Here is a 24,730-nt window from a genome sequence, read left to right on the forward strand (position 1 = left end):
AAGGAAGCCACAGAAGACAGTTTGCACAGGTGAGGAAGAAGGGCATTCCAGACATGGTGGCAAGACAAGTGTGTTTGAGGAACATCAAGAAATCAGTGTTATTGGATTATAGAAGACATAGAAGGAAGTAAAGTATAAAAAGACTGGAAAAGTAGGAAGGGTCCATCCAGGCTCTGAATGGTTTTACATATGAAATAAGAGGTGTTGTTATATTTGATTTTCTAATGGTAATTGGTAATTCTAATGGTAATTCTAATTTTCCAATGGTAATTGATCTTGCAAATGTTTATCAAATGAATGAATGAATAACATGGAGCCATTGAAGATTATAGATTAGAGTAGTGACAGGGTCAGACTAGTACTTTAGGAAAATCACTTTGGAAGGTGAGTTGAAGGATAGATTAAAACTGAGAAAGGCATGAGACAAGGAGACTTGCCTGGAGGTTATTAGTCAAATTTGAGAGATGAGAGCCTGTACCAGTATGGTGACTATATATGACTGGATAGAAGAAGACACATGCAGAAGATATCAAGGTAGAAATGACAAAACTTGGCAATAGATTGAATATGAAGAATGAGTATGAGAGATGACACAAAGTTCCTCCAATGCAGATCTGTACCTTCCCTGCAAGTTACAGTCTTAAGAGTTGCTTTGGTCACTAATGGGTTAAGTGAATTGTCCAGAGACAATGTAAGTTAAAGGTAGGACTTATTTTTAAAAGTATGTTTCTTTATATTTTAAAATGGAAACAATGGAGTAAAGAAGTTTGTGACTGAAACAACCTTCAATGGAAAGAAAGCTGGAACCCACATGAATCAAAAGAACAAACACAAAAAGTTGGAACCAGCTGCCTGTCTCTCTGTAGGACAGAGTAAAGGATGAAGTTAAATAAAGCAAGGCAGGCTGTTAATCCATTATTGCCTCTCTATATGAAACTATGCTCCCCTGCTAGATTATGCTTCCAAGGTAGGCTGTAAAGGCTAGTGGAAAATTAAAAGCTACTGATTAAAGGGGAAAGAAGAAAAATGTGATTTAAATTACAAGTTAGCAGCACAGAAAAGTATGGTGGAGTTGCAAGGCAGCTAGACCATGATAAATATTTGTTAGAATCAGTTAATGTTAATTAAAAAAATTACTGCAGGTTAGTTTAGCTATAAACCCTATTCTATGGCCTGAAGGTGGCTTAGGGATAATCAGTGTTATCAGCATATAACACTATAGTAGAATTCTTTTTATGAAAACTCATTTCTTATTTAATATTTAATTGTTGTAAACTCGAGATACTTAATCCTTTTATTCTGCTTTATAAGACAAACCTTTGTTCTTAACCCTGTAACCACAGGGGCCTATCCCTTACTGTCCTCAAACTTTTTCTGCTGCCCCCAGCACAACTGCTGAGCATTTAAGGATGTTCAGTAGAGAATGCTTCCAGATTGTTTGTGTAGAATAATGACCATTATAGATTGTTCCTTTTGATCTCAGGAAAGGCATGGATCCAAGCATTGCCTTCCAATAAGGTCTGAAGGATTTTGGATATGAATACTGGGATTGTACAACTAAATGCAATCTTCTCCTTAAATCCTTCATTGATCTCCCACCTTGTCCCTTCCGCAATTGTAATAATCCTTAACCAAAAGGATCTCGCCAATCACTTTGTTTTATAATACTTTAATTTTCTTTTATTATACTTTAAAATATATAAAATATATAATATAATGTTTAAATATATAATATAATGTATAAAATATATAACATAATGTAATAAAAATCAATATAATTGTTAAAAAGTATTTTCATTATATTTATCTCTATAGATGTCATTTACCTCTTCCAATTATAAGCTCCACAAGGGCAGGGAATATGCCATATCTAAGTCCTTTATATCTTCAGGAACTAGTGTAGTAATATAATACCAACTATTTGATGATAATTTAAGTTAAGATGAAATGATTTCTGCTTTCTTCCTAGCATGGTTACATAGCAGGTGACCATGACTTTTGAGTGGCATCATATTCTCTCAGTAAGGTTTGTGAGGTGCTTTTTGAGGCTTTTGTAAAATTTATTGATCATTTGAATCACTATGGAAAAGCAATATAGTATAATGAATAGAAAATTGGCCTACGAGTCAGAGATGAATTGTCTCTAACAAATACTAAGTAACTATATAGTCCATCTTCTTTGCTTCTTAGTTCTCTAATGCAACATTCTAGAACTCTGTGGAAGGAAAGGAATAGGCTTGTATTCATCATTTCCTTAATCTGGAAAATCTTACACCAAGAAAATGGGTCTAGTTCCTATTTCTATTTATGGAAATATTAAAGCCTTAGAGTGAATCACTGAAAATTTGCAGAAAACATAACTGTAAATCCTGAAAAAATCTTTGATTTTTCTTGGAATATTATGAGATCAAATCAATTCCTCAAGTTTTATAATACAGGGGTTGTCTTTTGTGTTGCCATTTTTAAAAGAAGGTTATATCAGGGCATCTTCTCTCTGACTATAAAAGCTTCTTTCAAAATCCTAGTTATTTCAACTTTTCAGGCATGCTAGAAGAAGAGGTAAGTTCAATCATAAGAAAATATTCATGTTTTTTCTTAAATTTGGCAAAATGGACAAGTGAAATGTTAGGCATAGTCTATTATGCTCCCTATGTTTTTTGGGAAGGCCAGATGTGAAGGAATCTAGACTGTGGACTAGGATTTTATGATCCAGAAGGGATGGGAAACTCATAGGAATGAAATTGTGTAGTTCTAAGAGGAAATAGTTCTGATGAAGAAGAAAGGGGGCAGTTATTTAAAGAGACCAATGTGGTTATATAGAGAATCATCAACCAACTTAAATTTTAAGAAAATATACAGAGTAGATGGCCACAAAAGAAGGTAAACACAAAATCAGTGAATGAAAAACTATTTAAATCAGGTACTTATTTTGTTACAAGAATTGTTCTAAATTCTGGGGTTCTGGAAATACAAAAAGAAAGGACTAACTGCTTTAAAGAAGCCCATCCTCTGATTAGGGGACAGAATATATAGGAGAAAAATCATGTGTAGAGCAGATGGAAAAGTCATGAAGTTGTACAGTGTTGTAGTGGGGTGGATGGAAATTTCCAGCAATCTTTAGTTTAATAAAATAGTCAGAATGGTAGTGTCATAAGACTGAAGAGCACAGAGACAGAGCAGATGATAAGGTCTTCAGGGGGGAAATAAAGCCTGGTGGTCTTCTATCAAATCAGAAGGAATAGAGTTATTGATTTCAATCTTATCCAACCCTTGTGAGCAATCAAGTTGCCCAGGTACAGGGTAAATAAAGGGGGTAAGGCATGCATGGTGATAGTATTTGTCTTACTTATCCTCCTAGTCATCTCAGTTTAGTTCTGAGACATTCCAGAGTGAGGAGAGCAAGAAAATAGAAAATTCAGAGTAGATATAACAATGATAATTGGTGATGAGAAAGAGCCAAGTTACTCCACATGTGTTTTGTTTCAGTACTCTTCAAGAAGAATGACAACTGACTAGGAAAAGAAAATAATCTAAATATGGGTGTTAAGGAATTGAAACAAGATAGATGAAGTTATAATAAAAAGAGTACTTAGTTTATTTTAATGAATTCAAGTTACCAGATCCAGATGAACTACAATCAAGGTTATGGAAAACTGGCAAATTTGAATGAGGAACCATCTTCAAATGAGATATTTGAAAGATCATGGGGAATAATAGAGGTAAAACAGGAGTGGAGAAAGGAAAATGTTCTGCTAAATTCCCAAAATGAAAGAAAATAGGGTCTTCCAATTATAGGCCATCTATATAGCCTAGTAACTATGAGAAAAACGGTTATTTACATTGTCAAAGACAGTTATTATATCATGTGATGATTTATTTATCACAATAAAAGAATTTAGTTATTAATCACAATAGAAGATTCATTTGAGGGGGATTCACCCAAAGAAATTACTATGATATGAAACCAAAATAATATATATGTTTATACATGCAATAGTCTTATATATGTGTATGCTTTATATATTATATATACATATATCTGATTATAATCTATTAAGATAGACAAATTCCTTGCAAAATTGAGAATTTTGGAGTGTAGGAAGGAAAAAAAGGAAACAGTCATTTTTCAGTCGTATCTGATTCTTCATGACCCTATTTGGAAGTTTCTTGGCAAAGATATTAGAGTGGATTTCCATTTACTTCTCTAGATCATTTTATATGAGGAAATTGTGATAAATAGGGTTAAGTGGCTTTTCCAGGGTCACAGGACTAATAAGCATCTTAGGTCACATTAGAATTCAGGAAGATGAGTCTTCTTGACTCCAAGCCTACTGCTCTATCCACTATACCATCTAACTGCTCTTGCTGGGGATATGAATACAAACAAAAAGAAAGTCCCAACCCTCAAGGAGCTTACATTCAAATAGAGGAAGACAGCACACAAAAAGGAGCCCTAAAGGTTGGAGAAAGGATGGAGAGTATCCACTATATATATAGTTCTGAAATCTAATATTCAGTACTTATAGCTGGGATTTACCAATAATAAAAATGACAGCACTATTAAAGTTCATTTATAGATTAAATGCTATACCAACTACCAAATATATACTTTAAAAACCACTAAAATAATAGCAAAATTAATTGGAAGAATAAAAAGATCTAGAATACCAAGAGAATACTTTTTTAAAAGGGGGCAGAGGCAAAGAGGGGATGGCATGACCTCATACTTTATTATAAAATAGCAATGAAAACCACTTAATATTATTTAAAAAGTAGAAAAGTAGATCAATGGAACAGAATAGACAAGGCAGAATCAGAAATAATGAACATATAATCAATGTTAAATAAGCCTGAAAACAAATTACTTTTGAAAGAACTCCCTATCTGATAAGAATTGCTGAGAATTCTTCAAAGCAATCTAGCAGAAAATAAACTTAGACCATCCAACATTTTATACCTTGATCTACAATAAACCTGAAGTGGATAAAAGACTGGAATTTTAAATTCATATCACTAAAAAATTATTAGAAGAGAAGCAAACATTTCATAGCTATGAATAGGAGATGAATTTTTAAGCAAACAAGGGATAGAGGCAATTGTAAAACAACAACAATAACAACCAGATAATTTTGATTACATAAAATTGAAAAAATTTGCACTAACAAAATTAATGAATCTAAGATAAGAAGGAAAACTACTGACACCTGAGGTTATATAAAATTCATGACCTCAATAGATCTTTATAGACTAAATTATTTGGTTGAGAGTAAGGGTTTTTTTAAGTACACAAATTTATTAAATTCAACAGCTGGTAACCGTTAAATCAAATACATTTAAGGGGGGAATAATGTAGATACCAAAAACTAAATATGTGTAAGAAGGTAACATATTTTAAATGGGGCTATTTGAAGGGTGCAACAATGCAGAAAACAGAAAAGGTAGCTTTTCAACAGTTTATACAACCTTGAAATAAAGGTATTGTGGTGGAGATAGATATAAATAATTGTACTGAGTTCAATAAAGCAATTTCATAAGTATAAGATGGGGAATATGTATCTAGAGAATAGTTCATCTGAGAAAGGTCTCAGTGTTTTAGTGAACTTCAAACTCAATATAAACATCAAACAGCAGTAAAAAAATATAAACAAAACAAAACTCTAAACCCTATACAATACTCTCTATGTGAACCTAGGTTGTATAGTGGCATGGGCTTGAGGAGCAATTCTTTCACTCTTTTCCTTCCTAGTTAAAATCACATTTTATGAAAAATATTGATGTTGGAGAATATAGTAAAGGGCCCTTAGACCTCTCTTTATCAGGATTTGTCGAAAGTATTGTGAATATTTATGCTAGAAAAAAGAAAATAGGAACACCTGGCAGGGGGATTCAAGTCCTTAAGGAGTTTTCCTGTTGAAAAGGGATTAGTCTTGTTCAACTTGTCTGATCTCAGAGGAAAGAATTCAGATCAAAGGAGAGAAAGTGCAAAGTAGCCCATTATATTTTGATATATAGGAGACTTCTTATAAAATTAGAACTATTGAAAAGTGGATTGGGCTCTAGGTTCTGGGTTCTTCTTTAGTAGAAGTCTCTATGCAAATGCTTTTTGAGGACAACTGGGTAGCACTGTGGATAGAATACCAACCTGGAGTCTGGGAAACCTAAGTTCAAACCCAGCCCCAGAGATTTCCTAGCTCTGTAATCCTGGGCAGGTCATTTAACCCTACTTGTCTTAGTTTCTTCATCTGTAAAATGAGCTGGAGAAGGAAATGGCAAACCTCTCCGTTTTCTGCCAAGAAAATTCCAAAAGGGTCACCAAGAGTCAGAAATGACTGAAACAATGAAACAATAACAACACATGAGTTCACATACATGATGTTTGTAGGTGATACTAATTTAGCTATCAGTTGACCTAAATGGTCTCTAGGATGCCTTCTCAGCCTGAAATTTTGTGATTCTGGCATTCATTCTGAAGTTATCATGCCAAGGATTCTGGTTAATATCAAGGGCCAGAACTGGACCCCAAGAGTAGACACTATCAGGAGATAGATTTCTTGTTATAGGGAGAAGCTTCCTGGCAACTAGATATTCCTAGCAATAAAAGAGACTGCTTTGTGAGATGGGTTTGAGCAGGGGCAGAATCACCACTTGTCAACAATGCTGCACACTACATACAAGATGGTTCTTGTATTAGACAGCATTAAATAGCCTCTGAATTCAAAGATAGGGGTAAAGGACCTACCTGTATCAAACTATTTCTAGCATATCTCTTTGTAGTGGCAAAGAATTGGAAATTAAGGGGCTGTCCATCACTTAGAGAATGGATGAGCAGGTTGTAGTATATGATTTTATGGAAAGGTAATTGCACCATAAGAAATGATGAACAGGATGAGTTTAGAAAAACTTGGAAAGAATTATATGAACTAATGCAAAGTGGAGTGAGCAGAATCAGGAGAACAGTATAAACAGTAACAGAAATACTATATGATGATCTGCTATGAAGTACCAAATCATTATCAGCAAAGCAAGTTCCCAAGATATTCACAAGGGACACATGAAAAATGCTATCCACAGCCAAAGAAGGAACCAGTGGAGTCTGATTGCAGATCATAATATGTCATCTTCCACTTCTTTCCTTCATGAGTATATTTTATGTGTGCTATATGTTATCTGTCATGGCATGAACAATATAGGAATATATTGTATGAAAGCAGTGGTATAACCTATATCAAACTATTTATCACTGCAGGAAGGAGAGGGAAGGGTAAGGGAAGAATGCAGAAAATCTGAATCCTAAAATATCAGAAAACAATTGTCAAAAATTGTTTCTATGTGTAAAGGAAAAAATATATCCTCTAAACTTATTTCCAGTCCTGGTATTCCACTATACAGTTACTAAAAGACTTTACCTCTAAATTTGTTCTTTAAGTATGAGGGAGTTCAGAGAACTAAAATGTGTGAGTAGGCAGTGGCAGATTCTCAGTAGGGTGACATAATCTTGCAATTGTTGTTCTCAAATTTAAAAAGTCACAGTTTTGAACTATGAATTTTCAGTCTTGAGTTAACAATATTCATTAGACTGGGGAATTGGTTTGGCCAGCCTTCTGAGTGGTTCACACTTTCTGAATCACCTTAGCACTTTAATGCACTGCAACTTCTAGTTGAGGAAAAAAAAGAGTAATGTGGTCTCAATTGTAGAAATCACAAAAAAAGCAAATTTCAGAAAAGATTAGCTAGTCCTTTATATTCCATATAAAAACTTAAGCAACAATTTTCAATAAGCATATATTAAATGCCTATTATGTGCCTGGAACTATGGATGTGAAGACGAAAGTGAAATAATATTTGTCTTCAAAGAGGTTTTATTTCATTGAGGTGAAACCTTATGTATGCAGTGAGGTGAATTTAACAGAATTTCAAAGGGGGCATTTATAACTGGGTGGTAGAATCAGGAAAATTCTTTTGTAGGAAGTGCTTTTTGAGTTTTGTTGAAAGGAGTTTGAGATGATAAGAGGTAAATATAAGAAAAGGAAATATTCCAGGCATTGAGTATTGCCTATGCAAAGACTCAGAAGTGAGATATGGAATGTGGTATAGAGCAGAGGTGTGTCAAACATGCTCCTTATTAAAATGTAGTGGGGGTGGGAGACTTCCAGGGACACAGCCAAGGTGACAAAGTAAAGCAGTACTAAGCTCAGTTTTTCCAACATTCCCTGCTGAACCACTTTAAAATAATGCTGCAAGAGGAGCAGAATCAAGATGACTGATTAGATGCAGTGAAAGTTCAGACTTCTGAATACCCTTCCTTATGGATCACAAACTGAATGCTGCAAGGGGATTGAAAATCAAACCTAACAACAACACAGAGCCAAAGAACCCTCCTGCTGGACTCAATTCAAAAGGTATTCCCCACCAAAAGCCAGAATCAGAGAACACTAAGGTTTAAGGGAAAGGCAGAAGGAAGGTCCCAGGACCCCGCCCCCCCATACACCTAGAACACTAAGCCTCCAGAGGCAGCGGGAACCTCTGGATGGGCAAAGGTGCTTATCTGGAGGATGTACCTTGTGGGCAGGGCTGTGCTAGGCTCAGAACATCAAAAACAGATGGTGGTGAAGGAGCTGGAGAGGGAGCACAGAGCTGGCAGCCTAGTCACAGAGTCAGAGACCCTCCATATTGCTCCAATCTTCCAGGAGGTTTTGGCCTCAGAGCACATCCAACCCAACCCAGCTGAATTTAATCTCCTCAAAAGTCTTCAGAGGTCAGGGAAGCCCATGCTCCAACACCTCTCTCCCACATACTGCAGGACTTTAATCCAATCAAAAGCTTCCAGAGAACAGGGAAGCTCAAACTCCAACACCCCTCCTCCACAGACTGCACAGAGAGATCTTCAGTCAAAGCTCAGAGAGGGGAGACTGACAGCAAAAACCCCAAACCAAAAAAAATGAGAGGAGAAAGAACATAGACAAATATGGGGAGCAAAGAAGGGGTAAATATGAGCAAACAACAGAAAAAGAAGAAAGAAATTACAATAGACAGCAATAATAAGCAAAGAGGGAGTTCTACGAAATTCATTTTATGACACAAATATGGTACTGCTCCCAAAGCCAGGCAGGCCAAAAATGGAGAAAGAAAACTACAGACCAATCTCCTTAATGAACATAGATGCAAAAATCTTAAATAGGATACTAGCAAAAAGACTCCAGCAAGTCATCACAAGGGTTATTCACTATGATCAGGTGGGATTTATACCAGGAATGCAAGGATGGTTCAATATCAGAAAAACCATCCACATAACTGACCACAACAACAAGCAAACCAACAAAAATCACATGATTTTCTCAATAGACGCAGAAACAGCTTTTGACAAAATTAAACACTCATTCCTACTGTAAACATTAGAAAGTATAGGAATAGAAGAATCTTTCCTAAAAATAATAAACAGTATCTATTTAAAACCATCAGCAAACATCATCTGCAATGGGGAAAAACTCAAAGCCTTCCCAATAAGATCAGGAGTGAAACAAGGATGCCCATTATCACCTTTATTATTCAACATTGTACTAGAAACACTACCAGTAGCATTTAGAGAAGAAAAAGAAATTGAGGGTATTAAAATTGGCAATGAGGAGACCAAGATCACTCTTTGCAGATGACATGATGGTCTACTTAAAGAATCCTAGAGATTCAACTAAAAAGCTAGTGGATATAATCAACAACTTTAGCAAAGTTGCAGGATATAAAATAAATCCACATAAGTCATCAGCATTTCTATGTATCTCCAACACATCTCAGCAGCAGGAATTAGAAAGAGAAATTCCATTTAAAATCACCACAGACAATATAAAATACTTAGGAATCTATCTGCCAAGACAAACACAGAAACTATATAAACACAACTAAAAAACACTTTCCACACAACTAAAACTAGATTTGTGCAATTGGAAAAAACATTAACTGCTCATGGGTAGGACAAGCTAACATAATAAAAATTACCATCCTACCCAAAATTATCTATCTATTTAGTGCCATACCCATTAAACTTCTAAAAAACTTTTTTACTGAATTAGAAAAAACCATAACAAAGTTCATTTGAAAGAACAAAAGATCAAGGATATCCAGGGAAATCATGAAAAAAAAAATACAAAGGAAGGCGGCCTTTGCAGTCCCAGATCTCAAACTATATTATAAAGCAGTGGTCATCAAAACAATTTGGTCCTGGTTAAGAAACAGAAAGGAGGATCAGTGGAATAAATTTGGGACAAGTGACCTCAGCAAGACAATCTCTGACAAATGCATAGACTCCAGTTTTGGGGACAGAAACCCACTATTTGATAAAAATTGCTGGGAAAATTGGAAGACAGTGTGGGAGAGATTAGGCTTGAACCAACACTTCACACCCTACATCAAGATAAACTCAGAATGGCTCAACGACTTGAACATAAAGAAGGAAACAATAAGTAAATTATGTGAACACAGAATAGTATATATGTCAGACCTTTGGGCAGGTAAAGATTTTAAAACCAAGCAAGACATAAAAGAGCCACAAAATGTAAAATAAATAATTTTAACTACATCAAACTAAAAAGTTTTTGTACAAACAAAACCAATGTAACTAAAGTCAGAAGGGAAGCAACAGATTGGGAAACAATCTTCATAACAAAAACTTCTGATAAAGGTCTAATTACTCAAATTTATAAAGAGCTAAACCAGTTGTACAAAAAATCAAGCCATTCTCCAATTGACAAATGGTCAAGGGACATGAATAGGTAATTTTCAGTTAAAGAAATCAAAACTATTAGTAAGCACATGAAAAAGTGCTCTAAATCTCTAATAATTAGAGAAATGCAAATCAAAACAAATCTGAGGTATCACCTCACACCTAGCAGATTGGCTAACATGACAGTAAAGAAAAGTAATGAATGCTGAGGGGGTGTGGCAAAGTCAGGACATTATTTCATTGCTGGTGTAGTTGTGAATTAATCCAACCATTCTGGAGGGCAATTTGAAACTATGCCCAAAGGGCTATAAAAGACTGTCTGCCCTTTGATCCAGCCATAGCACTGCTGGGTTTGTACCCCAAAGAAATAATAAGGAAAAGACCTGTACAAGAATATTCATAGCTGTGCTCTTTGTGGTGGCAAAAAATTGGAAAATGAGGGGATGCCCTTCAATTGGCTGAACTAATTGTTGTATATGTTGGTGATGGAATACTATTGTGCTCAAAGGAGTAATAAAATGGAGGAATTCCATGGAGACTGGAACAACCTCCAGGAATTGATGCAGAGTGAGAGATGTAGAACCAGGAAAATACTGTACACAGAGACTGATACACTGTGGTACAATAGAATGTAATGGACTTCTCCATTAGTGGCAATGCAGTGATCCTGAACAACTTGGAGGAATCTACAAGAAAAACCACTACCCACATTCAGAGGAAAAACTGTGGGATTAGAAACACAGAAGAAAAAGAATTGCTTGAATACATGGGTCGAAGGGATATGGTTGGGGATGTAGACTCTAAATGAACATCCTGGTGCAAACAGCAACAGCATGGAAATAGGTTCTTATAAAGGACACAAGTAATACCCAATGAAATTGGGTATCGGCTGTGGGAACGGTGGGTGAAGGGGAGGGAGGGAAATAAAATGAGTATTGTAACAAAAAAAAATTAAATTAAATTAAAAAAAATATCAAAAAAATAATGCTGCAAATTGAATTGTAGAGTGGCAAAACCAACAAAAGGTCAGAGTGAGATATTCTCCCAGCCCAAGAGAGCACAGGGGAACAGAAAGGGGGGTCAGATTTCTGTGACATGGGGGTGGAATTGGAAGATTAGCCCAGACCACATGGATGAAGTTCCAGTGGTGGGACTGAGTGGTGGTGACAGAAGCAGAGAAAATAAAGGCACCTGCCAAATAGTCTGAAAGAGGTGACAAGGGAGAAATTTGTTAGTACTTGATGTAGAACCAGAGTTGTTTGGCAACTCTATTGCTTATACCCACTTCTGGATCAAGGTTAAAAGTCAGAGAAGAGCACTTTCATCAAGATGGAGCAAGACCCCTGGGGGCAACTGTTTGGTGACTCAATTATATACACCCACTTCTGAGTTATAGCTCAATGGCAAAGAGGAATACTTTTGGTCAAGGAGGAGTAGAAGTCTTGAAGGACAGTATCATTTCCATTTTCACATAACAAGGGCCCTTCCTGGCTAAAAATCAGAGTGCAGAACAGGAGAGCAGTGACTATAACCAGCAAAAGATGAAGTGACTGAGGAAACAAAGATCTGATCTTCTGAGTATATTAATTTATTAAGCAATGCATGCCAGCCACTCAGTACCAAACTACTTCCTCAGTTTCAGGCTAGATTTTCAATATAAGGGGAGACATTTTCTAGAGTAAAATTAATCAAATAAGACCAATTAAATAAAAAGTAATAATACAACACTATATAATCTGATTTCTAATTGGGTAAAAGATTAAGAGTTGGGAGAGAGAGAGAGTGAACAGGTGTAATTCCCTGAATTCAGGAAAAGAGGTATTCCACTTTTTCCCAAGTATCTGTAAATATGAAAAGAATATGGAAATTACAACTAATTGATCACTATGGGGTCAGTTTTTAGCTTAGACATATGGGTTGCTGGAGGTACAATTATGAAAAAGCCCCTTACATCAATTTTAGAATCTGAGTTGAGTCCCTAGTCAAAGTAACCTAGGTCCTTGGTTAAAGGTCTCTAAACAGTTACAAGTAGTCCAATTTCTCAGCCACACAGGCATGGGTTCAAATAATGCAATAAGATTTTCACCCAATTTCAATTGAATAAACTTTCCTAAAAGGACAAAATTTGAACTGGATCCATAACTTATTAGATTAGAAATAGAACCAAACTAGTTCCAGAATAAAGTCAGAAAATAGTATGCTCATTCAGTTCTCACAATTAACTGCTTCCTCTTCTAATTTCCCCAATTTTATTACAAATTTTCCCATTTTGATTTGGAGGTGTGCCCACTATCTACACTGATCATAAATCTATGCCAAATCAATGTTATTTTTTTCCCATATAAACAGAATTATATGTCCTTACAGATCAGATTACTTAGAAGACTCACTATGGAGTAATTTTGAGAAGAGAGATTGACATGTCACCAAGCTAACCAATGAAGCAAACATAAACATCAGGAAACAAAAAACCCAAAGCAACACAATAATCATCATCAATATTAACTAACATCAAGAATCCTTTGGAGCAGTTAAGTGGCTCAATGACTTGAGAGCCAGGACTAGAGAGAGGAAATCTTAGGTTCAAATCTAGCCTGAGATTTGAGATCCCAAAATGTAAACTCTCAAGAATATTATAGTCAAATTCCACAGGTACTAGGTCAGAGAAAATATTTCAAGCAAAAATTTAGCAGCTATCACATTAGAGTGTCAGATTTAAAATATGTTATTTGGGAAGGTAAAAGAGCAGAGATTGCCAAGAATAACTTACCCAGAAAAACTAAGTATAATTCCTTAAGGAAAAAAATCAGATATTTAATTGAAATAGAAGATTTTCAAGCATGCTTGATAAAGAGACCAGAGCTGAATAGAAAAAAAAGGCATTGAAATACAAGATTCAAAAATATAATAAAACGTTAAACATGAAAGAGAAATCATAAGGGATTCCATAAAATTAAACTGATTACCTTGGAAAGATGATACATGAATCTTCTAAGAACTTTTTTAGTTAGAAGTGATCTACATAGAAAGAGGGCACAGGAATAAGTTAGGTTGAGATGATATTAAAAAAAAATTAATAGGCAAGAAGGATCCCCTGGAAAAAAGAGGGAAGAGAGAATGGCAGAAATTATCTTACATAAAAGGTCTCGCAAAGAAAAGAAAATGGAGGGTGAACACTAATTTTACTTGCCACATCTAAATTCATTCAAAGAAGGGAGAATATTTATATATGTATGTATATATCCTCAATTAATTATAAAAATCTATCTTATCCAACAGATAATCAGGAGGGAAGTGGAGATAAGAGAAAGGATAAATAATAGTGAGAACAGATAAAAGAAGGTAGTATTCAGAAGTAAAACAGACTTTAGAAGAGGGACAGGTTAAAAAGTGAAAGAAGTATAAACACAGAAGAAAAAAGGACAGAAGAAAATGTATAGTTAGTAATCATAATTTGAGTACAAATAGGATCAACTCACCCATAAAAGGAAATAGTTAGAGAATAGAATGGAAATCAGAATTTAACAACATGCTGTTTACAAGAAACACTTGAAGTGGACATACAGAGTTAAAATAAAGGACAGGAGCAAAATTTGTTTTGCTTCAACAGAAGTAAAAAGCCAATGGTAGCAATTATTATTTCAGAGAAAGCAAAAAAGAAAAACTAGACCCAATTAAAAGATATAAACCAGGAAACTACATCTTGGTATAAAGAAACCATAGAGAATGATGTAATAGGAACTCAACGCTTATGCACCAAATGACCTAGCACCCAAATACTTAAAGGAAAAGTTAAATGAATTATAGGAGGAAATAAACAATGAAACTATAGTGCAGGATCCCAATCTTCCCCTATGAGGTAGATAAATCTAACCATAAAACAAACAAGAAAGAGGTCAATGAGATTAATAGACTCTCAAAATTTAGATATGTTAGATATCTGTAGAAAACTGAATGGGAATAGAAAGGAGTATACCTTTTTCTCAGCTGTATATGGTACCTTTTACAAAAATTAACTGTATGTTAGGGCCTCCCCTAAAAAAAAAACACATAAAAAACACCTCACAAAGAAATGGAGACAAGTATAAATATTAAAAAAACCTGTTTAGACCATGCTACAATAAAAATTACATTTAATAAAGAACCTTGGAAATATAGATTAAATGTTAATTGGAAACAGTAATCCTAAGGATGAGTGAGTTAAAGAACAAATCATAGGAACAATCAATAATTTAATCAAAGAGAATGACAACAATGAGACAACATTAAAAAAAAAAACTTATGGGATGCAGTAGAAGCAATACTTTGAGGGAAAACGTATACCTCCAAATGTGTTCATCCATAAAAGAAAGGGCAGAGAAATAAATTGAGCATACAACTAAAACATTAGAAAAAAAAAACAAATTAAAACCCCTTAATAAAACACCTAAATGGAAATCTTGAAAATCAAAGGAAAGATTAATGAAATTAAAAGTTCAAAAGACAATTAACTAATTATAAAAACTAAAGTTGGTTTTATCTATTATCACTCAATACCTATTTCCATATTATTCATTTTTGTAATAGACTAATCTTTTAAAACAAAAACCCCACATCCTATATCTATATAAACGAGTGGTAAATCATATACTTTTCTTTGCATTTCTACTCCCACAGTTCTTTCTCTTGATGTGAATAGCATTCTTTCTCATAAATCCCTCAGGATTGTCCTTCCTATATCATTGCATTGATATTAGTAGCAAAGTCAATTACATTTGATAATTCCACAATGTTTCTGTTTCTGTGTACAATGTTTTCCTGATTCTGCTCATTTTGCTCCTCATTGGTTCGTGGAAGTCTTTCTGGTTCATATAGAAATGAAGCAGTTCATCGTTCCTTACAGCACAATAGTATTCCATCACCACCATATACCACAATTTGTTCAGCCATTCCCCATTCGAGGGTCATCCAATCATTTTCCAATTTTTTGCCACCACAAAGAATGTGGCTATGAATATTTCTGTACAAACATTTTTTCTTATTATCTCTTTGGGGTACAAAACCAGTAGTTGAATTGCTGGATCAAAGGGCACGTATTCTTTTAAAGTCCTTTGGACAGTAATTCCCAACTCCACCATCAATGCATTAGCATCCCAATTTTTCCCCATCCCCTCCAACATTTACTGTTTTTCTTTACGATCATATTGACCAATCTGTTAAAGGTAATATTAAGAATTATTTTACCCAATTACATGCCAGTAAAATGGACACTAAATGAAATGAATATTTGCAAAAATATAGATTTCTTACATTAACAGAAGAAGAAATAGAATTTTAAAATAACCCTATCTTGGAAAAATAAATTGAATAAGCCATTAATGACATGCTTAAGAATAAGTACCCAGGACCAGATGGATTTACAAGTGAATTCTACCAAACATTTAAGGAAAAATTAATCCTAATACTATATAAATTCCTTTTATGATCCAGTTATGGTTTTGATACCTAAACCAAAGAGAACAAAAGCAAAGAACACTTCAAATCAATTTCCTTAATGAGTACTGATGCAAAATTTTAAAATAAAATGCCAATGTGGAAATTATAGCAACATATCACAAAGATCATATACTATAACTAGTTAGGACTTATGCCAACAATGCAGAGCTAGTTGATTATGAGAAATATTAGAATAAATGGCCACATCAGTAATAAAACCAAAGAAATCATGTCAGATGCAGAAACTGCTTTTGACAAAATATAATATCCATTCCTATTAAAATAATTGAAAGCATAGGAGCCAATGGAAGCTTACTTAAAATGATAAATAGTATCTATCTAACGCCAAAAGCAAGCATTATTTATAGTGCGGACAAACTTGAAGCTTTTCCATAAGATCAGGGGTAAAGTAAGAATGTCCATTATCACAACTATTCTTCAGTATTATATTATAATCATTAGTTATGGAAATAAGATAAGAAAAGGAATTGAAGGGATAAAACATGCAAGAAGGAAACAAGCTATCACTCTTTGCAGATGATATGGTATTTTTAAAATTTTATTTAGTTAATTTGATATGGTGTTTTTAAATAACCCTAGAGAATCAATTAAAAAACTAGATGAAACAAAGACTTCAACAAAGTACAGGATATAAAATGCATTCACACAAATCACAGGCATTTCTCTATACTATTAATAAGACGTAGCTTCAAGAGATAGAAAGAGAAGTTCCATTTAAGATAACTGTAGACAATATAAAATATTTGGAAGTCTGCCTGTTAAGATAAAGGGATTATATGGACATAATTACAAAAAATTTGCACACAAATAAAAATTAGTTTAAATCATTGGGAATATATTAATTGCTCATTGTCTGAACCAATATAATGCAAATGACAATTCCAAATGTGAAAGGGAATTTTAAAATCTTAACTTAATCTAGTACTTGGAGTGCTCCACCTTTTTAATTTAACCAGTCAGGATTGTGTATCTTTTTGATAAGAGTTCATACCCTCAAAGGATGAGATGTGGAATGCACAGACACTGCCTCATGGCTAGTGATAGGCAAATTAATAGACTTTGATTGGTTCCTGTGAAGAGGGGGAGAGACAGGAAGTGACATGAAAAAAAGGATTATAAAAGGCATGACAAAAGGACAAGATTCACTTTCTTGTCTTCCTTGGTTCTTAGTTCTCTTGGTTGGTGCTTTGGTGGGACACTCTCTTCAATGTGAATTCTGATGAGATTTTTGGAGGCCATCACCTTTTCCTGGACTGGAGCTTTCTGCTCTGGAGAGGCTGGCTGGGGGAGTGACTTGGGCTGAAGGAAGAGACTTCCATGTGGAGATTGGGACTTGAGAGAGCCCTTGTCATCAGCACTTAGGCTGATAGGCTAGACAAGGCTCTATTTCCTTCCTACATTTCCTACTTTCAATATCTCTACCTTCTTGTAAACAAAAGCTGCTAACAGTCATTTTTGGCTTAAGGGCTAATATTTTATAAATGGCAACCACAATCTCACTTTTATAACTCTTATATTGAGTCAAACCTAATTTTAATTCTTATGTAAATAAGCTAAATTATTTAATGCCATACAAATTACTCTACCAATGAATTGTTTTATAGAACTAGAAAAAAATAGAAACAAAATTCATCTGGATAAAAAACAAAAGTTCAAGAATATCAAGAGGATCAATGGGAAAAAATATGAAGGAAGGTGGCTTCACCATACCAGATCTCAAATTGCATTACAAAGTGGAAATGAAATCACCAAATAAGCTGCTACTGGCTAAGAAATAGTGGTGGATCAGGGGAAATGATTAGTTATACAATACGCAGTAGTAAATAAGTATTTTTATAAGTATATTTATTTCATTAATTCAAAGATCCAAGCTTTGAGGGGGTAAAAATTCACTTGGAAAACTGGAAAGCAGTAGCAGAAACCTTATACCAAGATAAGAGGAAAATGGATAAATTATTTAAACAAAAAGCGTGATATATCACAAATTAATTAAACTAGGGGAGCCTGGAGAAATATATCTGCCAAATAAAGGAAGAGTTTATGAACAACAAGTGGACCAGGTAAACAGATTTTTTTAAATTTTAAACCAAAAATATGTCCCTAAACCAGCAAAGCTGATAGATAAAATTCTAATCCTATAGGTCTTTCATAATTTCCCTTGGAGTAAGATAGGTAAGATTCCAGAAATATCTATCAATGTCTTCTAGGAGCTACATTTAAACAAATGATGTTTACACACACACACACACACACACACACACACACACACACACACACACACACACGCCTTGTATACCTATTCTAATAGAAACCTAGAAAGACTCCTTCTTGAGGTTTTAAAAATCAGATATTAATTTACATTAGTAAGCCTGAGTAGGATTCATAGTAGGATTCATTTGGGTGGCTGTATAGGCTGTCAAAATTATTTGCTTTGTAGCTTGAGGCATTCAAATTGAGGCTAGATGATTTTATGGGAGATGTTGTTGATTCATGAGTAGCAAGGAGGATTGAATTAGATAAAATATTTTCTAAGTATAAGGACCTATGATTCAATATTAAGTATCTGCAGTATATTGAGTACTCTGCTAGTTTGTAGGGCAGATACAGAGTATCTCTAACCTAAGGCAAAGATAATGTTCATTGTGCATCATGTCCAGCTTCTATTTAAGTCACAGTTAGTATAGCCAGAATGAAGAGCATTTCTTATTGTTCATGGAAAAAGAGACTTAGAAGCCGCTGGGTGTTGGATAGCGGTGGGGATTATAGTGTTCATAAAAAGACTTTGGAGGAAGTAGAAGAGATTTGAAAAGAACCAGGCAGCAGGAGGGATTTGGGGTTGTGTATAAAACTGTTTTCAGGAAAGTATCATATGAAAAGAGTGGAATGAGATGTCTCATACTTCTGAAAAACACTAGCAAAATGTAGCTGTCTGTTAAAGATTCATCCTGTTCTTATACAACATATAGCTTTATTTCTAGACCTCAGATAGAAAATGGAAAACACATTTCAGGAACAGATTGCACAGCAGAAGCTACCAGAAGGTGTACAGTGTGTTGCCACCTTGTGACAGCTTTGAGCACTGATGCTAAGGGCAGATCAACATCCCAACTCCTCAAGCACCTTGGGCTCTTGTGGAGGGTGAGCAGTTAACATAGTCCTCTTAGCAAGTCTGTGTGGATCAGATCTTCTAAACAATTACCAATACAAAAAAGTTCACATAGTTAAATATATATGTATAAATATACACATATAAATAAATATGTATATATGCATATATACAAGTGTATATAATATATCAATACACATATATACATAAGTATATTGTATTTGGGAGTGTGTGCATATGGTTCTTAACAGGAGTTCACTGACTACCAAGAAATCAATTTATGAATAGATTTCAAAGGTTTCTGTGAACTTGGACTTTTAATAATTCAATAACTATATTTCAATATATTTGATGTTTTTTCTAATCTTGTGTGTACATAAGATTCCATGGGGTAGCTATGGAATAGCTCAAATCATATTCTTTATCACTGGAGACATTAAACAGCTATATGATTAGGTCAGAGTGATTGTAGATTTCTACATAGAGATGGACATTGGACTAGACTAGATAAACTCCTTTGTAATAACTAAAATAAATTATTTCATGTCAACAGTCACTTATTAAATATATTCTATATAGAGAGAGCAATCTCCTAGACCTCAGGAGAGATTCAAAATTAAGATAAGAGTCTCTCCTTTTATAAAGTTTTTAGTCTAGCAGGGCAATGTGATTACTATATAATTATAATAGACGATGTTGCCTTGATTATTTTGGTGTATGTGTGATCTGTCTTTGGACTCCTTGGGGTCTATACCCAGCAATATAATCTCTGGGTCTGAGGGTATGGATATTGTAGTAAATTTCTTAGCATAATTCCAAATTATTTTTCAGAATAGTTGGGACTCTAGGTATACCTGACTTCCAACAGCATATCCAAAAGTGACATTTCCTATCTTTGCCATTTTCTGGGTGTGAGATAAAACATGAGTTTTACTTTTTTCATATCTCTTATTAATTATTTGGAACAAATTTTATTTAGTTAATATTTTATAATTCTTCAGGAAATTGTTTGTTCATTTTCATTGAGGAATGAATCTTTGTACACCCAGTATTATTTTGCTCGCTTTTCTTTATGTCCATGTTGAAAAAATGGTCTGAACTATGAGGTGTAAAATGAAATGCAAATAAACATCATAGTAACCTTGTTTTATGTATTAAAAAATGAATGGTTTTCTTTGTTAGTAGAAGCAAAATAAATTCCATGAGATATTAAGCCCTGATGTAGGGGAGGGAGAGGAGTCAGAAAGTATTTGAAGCTTAAAATTGACCTGGAAAACAATTGATTATCTAATGAGTTGCTTTGAATTTTAAATGTTTACTCATACATAGTGTTTCCTGGAGGCTTAAATAAATGAGAACATTTTCCTTCTCTATAATGAAAGTCAGATAAGTGGAATAAAGAGACCAAAGCATGTTTTTTAATTGGCATGCTGCTACAATGGAAATGGATGGATTTAGAGTGAGAAGAAACAGACCCAAATCTCAGTTGTGCCATTTTTTACTGGCTGTATGACCTGAGACAAAACTCCCTTAATCATCTTATGCTAGAGTCTCTTCAACTTCAAAATATATAGATCAATCTACACTAACTCTAACACTGTTCTCCATCTTCAAATATAAGCTTATGATGGACCTTAACCATATTGGATCATTGCCCTGAAATATAACCACAATAATGAATTTTTGCCTGGCACAATTAGCAGGTAACTAGGAAAATATCCTAAAAATATCCCTTCAAATAATACTGGGGAGGTCATTGTGGATATCAGAAGAGATAAACTAACTCAGGGTACTATAACCATGTGACACCTTCCTTTATTTAGCTAATCTCTCCACAAAGGTTATAAGTTTCTTTGCTTATGTTACCTCCTTCCAAATGTGACTGGTTTAAAACCATAGTCACCCTACCCTAGTTAAAATTCAACTTCTTACCCAGAAGTTTTTCGAGTGAAAACAATCAGCATTTTGTAGTGAATTTTTTTTTTTCTGATGTAAGAGAGGCACTGTAGTATCATGGAAAGAATGCTGAATTGGAAGATAAAAAAAACCCATGTTTCCATCTCTCTTCTTTCACTTATTGCTTATTTATGACCATAGACAAATTTCATATTCCCAAGTTTATTTTCTTTATTTGTAATATAAAGCAGGTAAACTAAATGAAGCTTGATATCTAGTTACAATATTCACAGGCCTATGAATAGTGGGTTGGACCAGATGAAAGGCCCTTTCAACTCAATGGTATTGATTCAATCAAATAAACTGCTCTGCCTCCTGAGACACTAGAAGGCAAAATGTACTCACCTAGAAAGCTGAGAAACAAGTACATTTCTAGAACTTACCAATACCCATTAGTTCTCATAATGGGAAACACATTTATCCCATTGATTTCATCTAAGAGGTAACATTTTAGTCATGGTCACATACATAGACTTAGTTACTTGCTCAGTGAGAAGCAGAGAGATAAAATGCTTTCACTGAGAGAAGCTAGAAGATATGGGATAGCTTTCTCAAAGAAACCAAATTAATGTGTTTCTCCTATAGGATGATCAAGCCAATTCAAGACAAAGTTTGGACTGGATTATATGTGCACTTGAATGAAGGTATAGTCTCATCAATCACAGATGACTCAGAAAATTCCAGAATAGACACTCAAAAAACTTGTCCAGGAAATTGAATTAAAATAAAATCCAAAGGAGTCACTAAATTCCCAAACTAATAAAAATGTTGAAATGCCCATCAGCCTGCAGAAAACAAACGTGTTCTATTCTTATTTTGGTCAACTTATCTTCAGGGACAGAAGAACTTGTTTTCCTCTGATGTTGTCATTTTGAATTCACTTGAGAAAGGAGAAAAGAAGTGCCATTTATTTGTAAGAGATGTTTTGTCCCTTTCCCTGAATTCCCAGGAGCAAAAACATTGGATAGCATTGGTAGAGGCAATTCAATTTTCTTCTGTACCATGAGGTAGCTCTCCGTTTTTCCTTGATTGAAAATTCTTTCTCAATTTCAATAGTAAGGGCTTATTGGAACATAAGTGTTGTGATTTTCCATCCTCAGAATCAATTTTTGGTGATTTTAGACATTAACAGAGATAATAACATGTGTTCATTCATTCATCTGTTCAGCAACTATTTATTGAATGCATGCTAGGTAAAAGGCGCTGTATGAAGTACTACACATAATTCACAATTTTCTGTTCCAGAGGACAGACTGTTTGCCCAGTGATCTCTACCAGAAAAAGAGTGGGGGAAAAAAAAAAAACCTCATTTTAGATCACTGAATATTTTCCAAAGACTCCACTGGTATTTTCTTCTTTCAATCAGTTGATCAAAGAATATCTACTATATGGCAGGCACTGCCCTTGGTGCTGGAGATAAAAAGACATAGATAATACAATATAGAATAAAGCTAGAAAGATAGGCTGGAACTAGTTATTAATCATGTTAAACTACAAACAAAGTTTGTATTTAATTGGGTTTCACTGGAGTCTATTGATCAAAGTAATTACATAGTCAGACCTATGGTTTAGCCATATCACTTTGGAAAATATGCAGAGGATATGTTAGATAGGGAAAGACTTGGAACAGGGAGACTGATTAGGAAGCTGTTGTAATAATCTTAGGAAGACTTGATAAGGGCTCTAAGGGAACTAAGGGTAGTGTTCATGTAAATGGAGAGAAGGGAATAGTTATATGTTATGTTATGTTATGAGCAACAAGACATCACCTAATTGGATATATGGAATAAGGATGAGAGAAGAGGCAAGAAGACTCTAAGATTGTGGAATTGGGCACCTGAAAAGGATAATGGTGCATGCTTTTGACAACAATAAGGAAGTTGAGAAGAAATATGGATTTTTGGAGAAAAATAATGAGTCTTATTTGGTGCATGAGGAATTTGAGATGACTATAGGACATTTTGTTTGATATGACCAATAGCCATTTGAGGACATCAGAATGGAACACAGAGATTAGGTTAGTCTATATAGATGTATAAGTCATATAGTTGTACTGCAGAGTGGATTGAGAACTAGTCCTGGAGTCTGTAAAACTTCAGTTCAAATCCAGCCTCAGACTTGCTATCTGTATGTTCCTGGGCAAATAATTTAACCTGTCTTCAGTTTCCTCAACCATAAAGTGGGATAATACTATCCATCTTTCAGGATTGTGGTAAGGATCAAATGAAATATTGTCTCTATAGGGCTATGTACCTGGCACACACTGAGTGTTATATAAGTACTGTTTTCTTTCCTCCACTTCACCTGTTTTGAGAAGATAATTAAATCCATGGGAAATGATGAAATCATCAACTGAGAAAGTATTAAGAAAGAAGAGGACTCAGAATGGAACACTGGAGAACACCTGTGGTTAAGGGGCATGATATGGATGATGAATCAGCAAAGAAGACAAAGAGGGAATGGTCAGAGAGCAATGTCAAGAAAGCCAAGAAAACAGAGAGTATCCAGGAGATGAAGGATAGTCAGCAGTTAAATGCTGCAAAGAGATATTCCATAGGACAAAAGAAATAGACTTGCTTTTCCATTTTCTCCCACCTTGAACCCTACCCCATCTTTCACTTGTCCCCCACATTAAATTAATTGTATATGCTGATTCTTCTACTACAACATTTCTCACATCTTTCTGCATTTGTGTAGACTCTTTATCTCTTGCCTTCATGATTCAGTGACCTCCTAATTGGTCTCCCTGGCCCTACTATTTTCCCTTTCCAGTCCATCTCCCATATAGCTGCCAAATTGTTATTTTTAAACACAGATCTGGCCATGTCACATCAATACTAAAAATCTTTCAATGGTACCCTCTACAATTTGACTCCCATGTATCTTTACAGTCTTAATTAACTGATTCCTTCTTGCATTATCAGTTCTAGTAAAACGAATTCATGACTTCTCATCTCTTACCTTTATACCTTTGGATAGATGGTACCCCATGAATGGATATAACTCTCTTATTATTTTCTTCCTCTGATAATCTCTAACTGCTTTCAAAGTACACTTTATTGGTAACTTTTTCTTAAGGCCTTTCCTGATATCCTCAGGATTTTATTTTTATTTCTTGAAATTATTTCATATATTTGTATGTATTTTATATTAATTTATCCATCAATGTATTGTGTCTCCCAGTAGAAAATGAGCTTCTTAAAGACAGAGACTGTTTTGTTTTTAATGCAGCACCTCATACATAGGCAATTAATGTTTCCTTCATTTTCATTTGGATTTTAGTGCCTATATTCCTTTCTTCAGTTTAAGAGTTCTTAGTTTTGTTTTCGGCCAAGTTCCATTTCCAACTCTGGTAATTACTATATTCACTTTCATTCTTTGTGCTGACTATTCATCACAAGGGGAATCATGCAAGAAAGTGTGTGAATGGCTTAGTGCAAACTCATCCATACTACAGG

The 24,730-nt window shown here is 34.5% G+C and overlaps 1 protein-coding gene across 2 annotated transcripts in view; it reads left to right on the forward strand.

The window, feature by feature from the left end:
* GRM1 (glutamate metabotropic receptor 1) overlaps window positions 1–24,730 on the forward strand; it is a 443,691-nt gene that overhangs the window by 271,797 nt on the left and 147,164 nt on the right. The window lies entirely within an intron of this gene.

Source organism: Monodelphis domestica, chromosome 2, assembly GCF_027887165.1.
Source record: "Monodelphis domestica isolate mMonDom1 chromosome 2, mMonDom1.pri, whole genome shotgun sequence".
In the NCBI taxonomy this organism is placed as follows: domain Eukaryota; kingdom Metazoa; phylum Chordata; class Mammalia; order Didelphimorphia; family Didelphidae; genus Monodelphis; species Monodelphis domestica.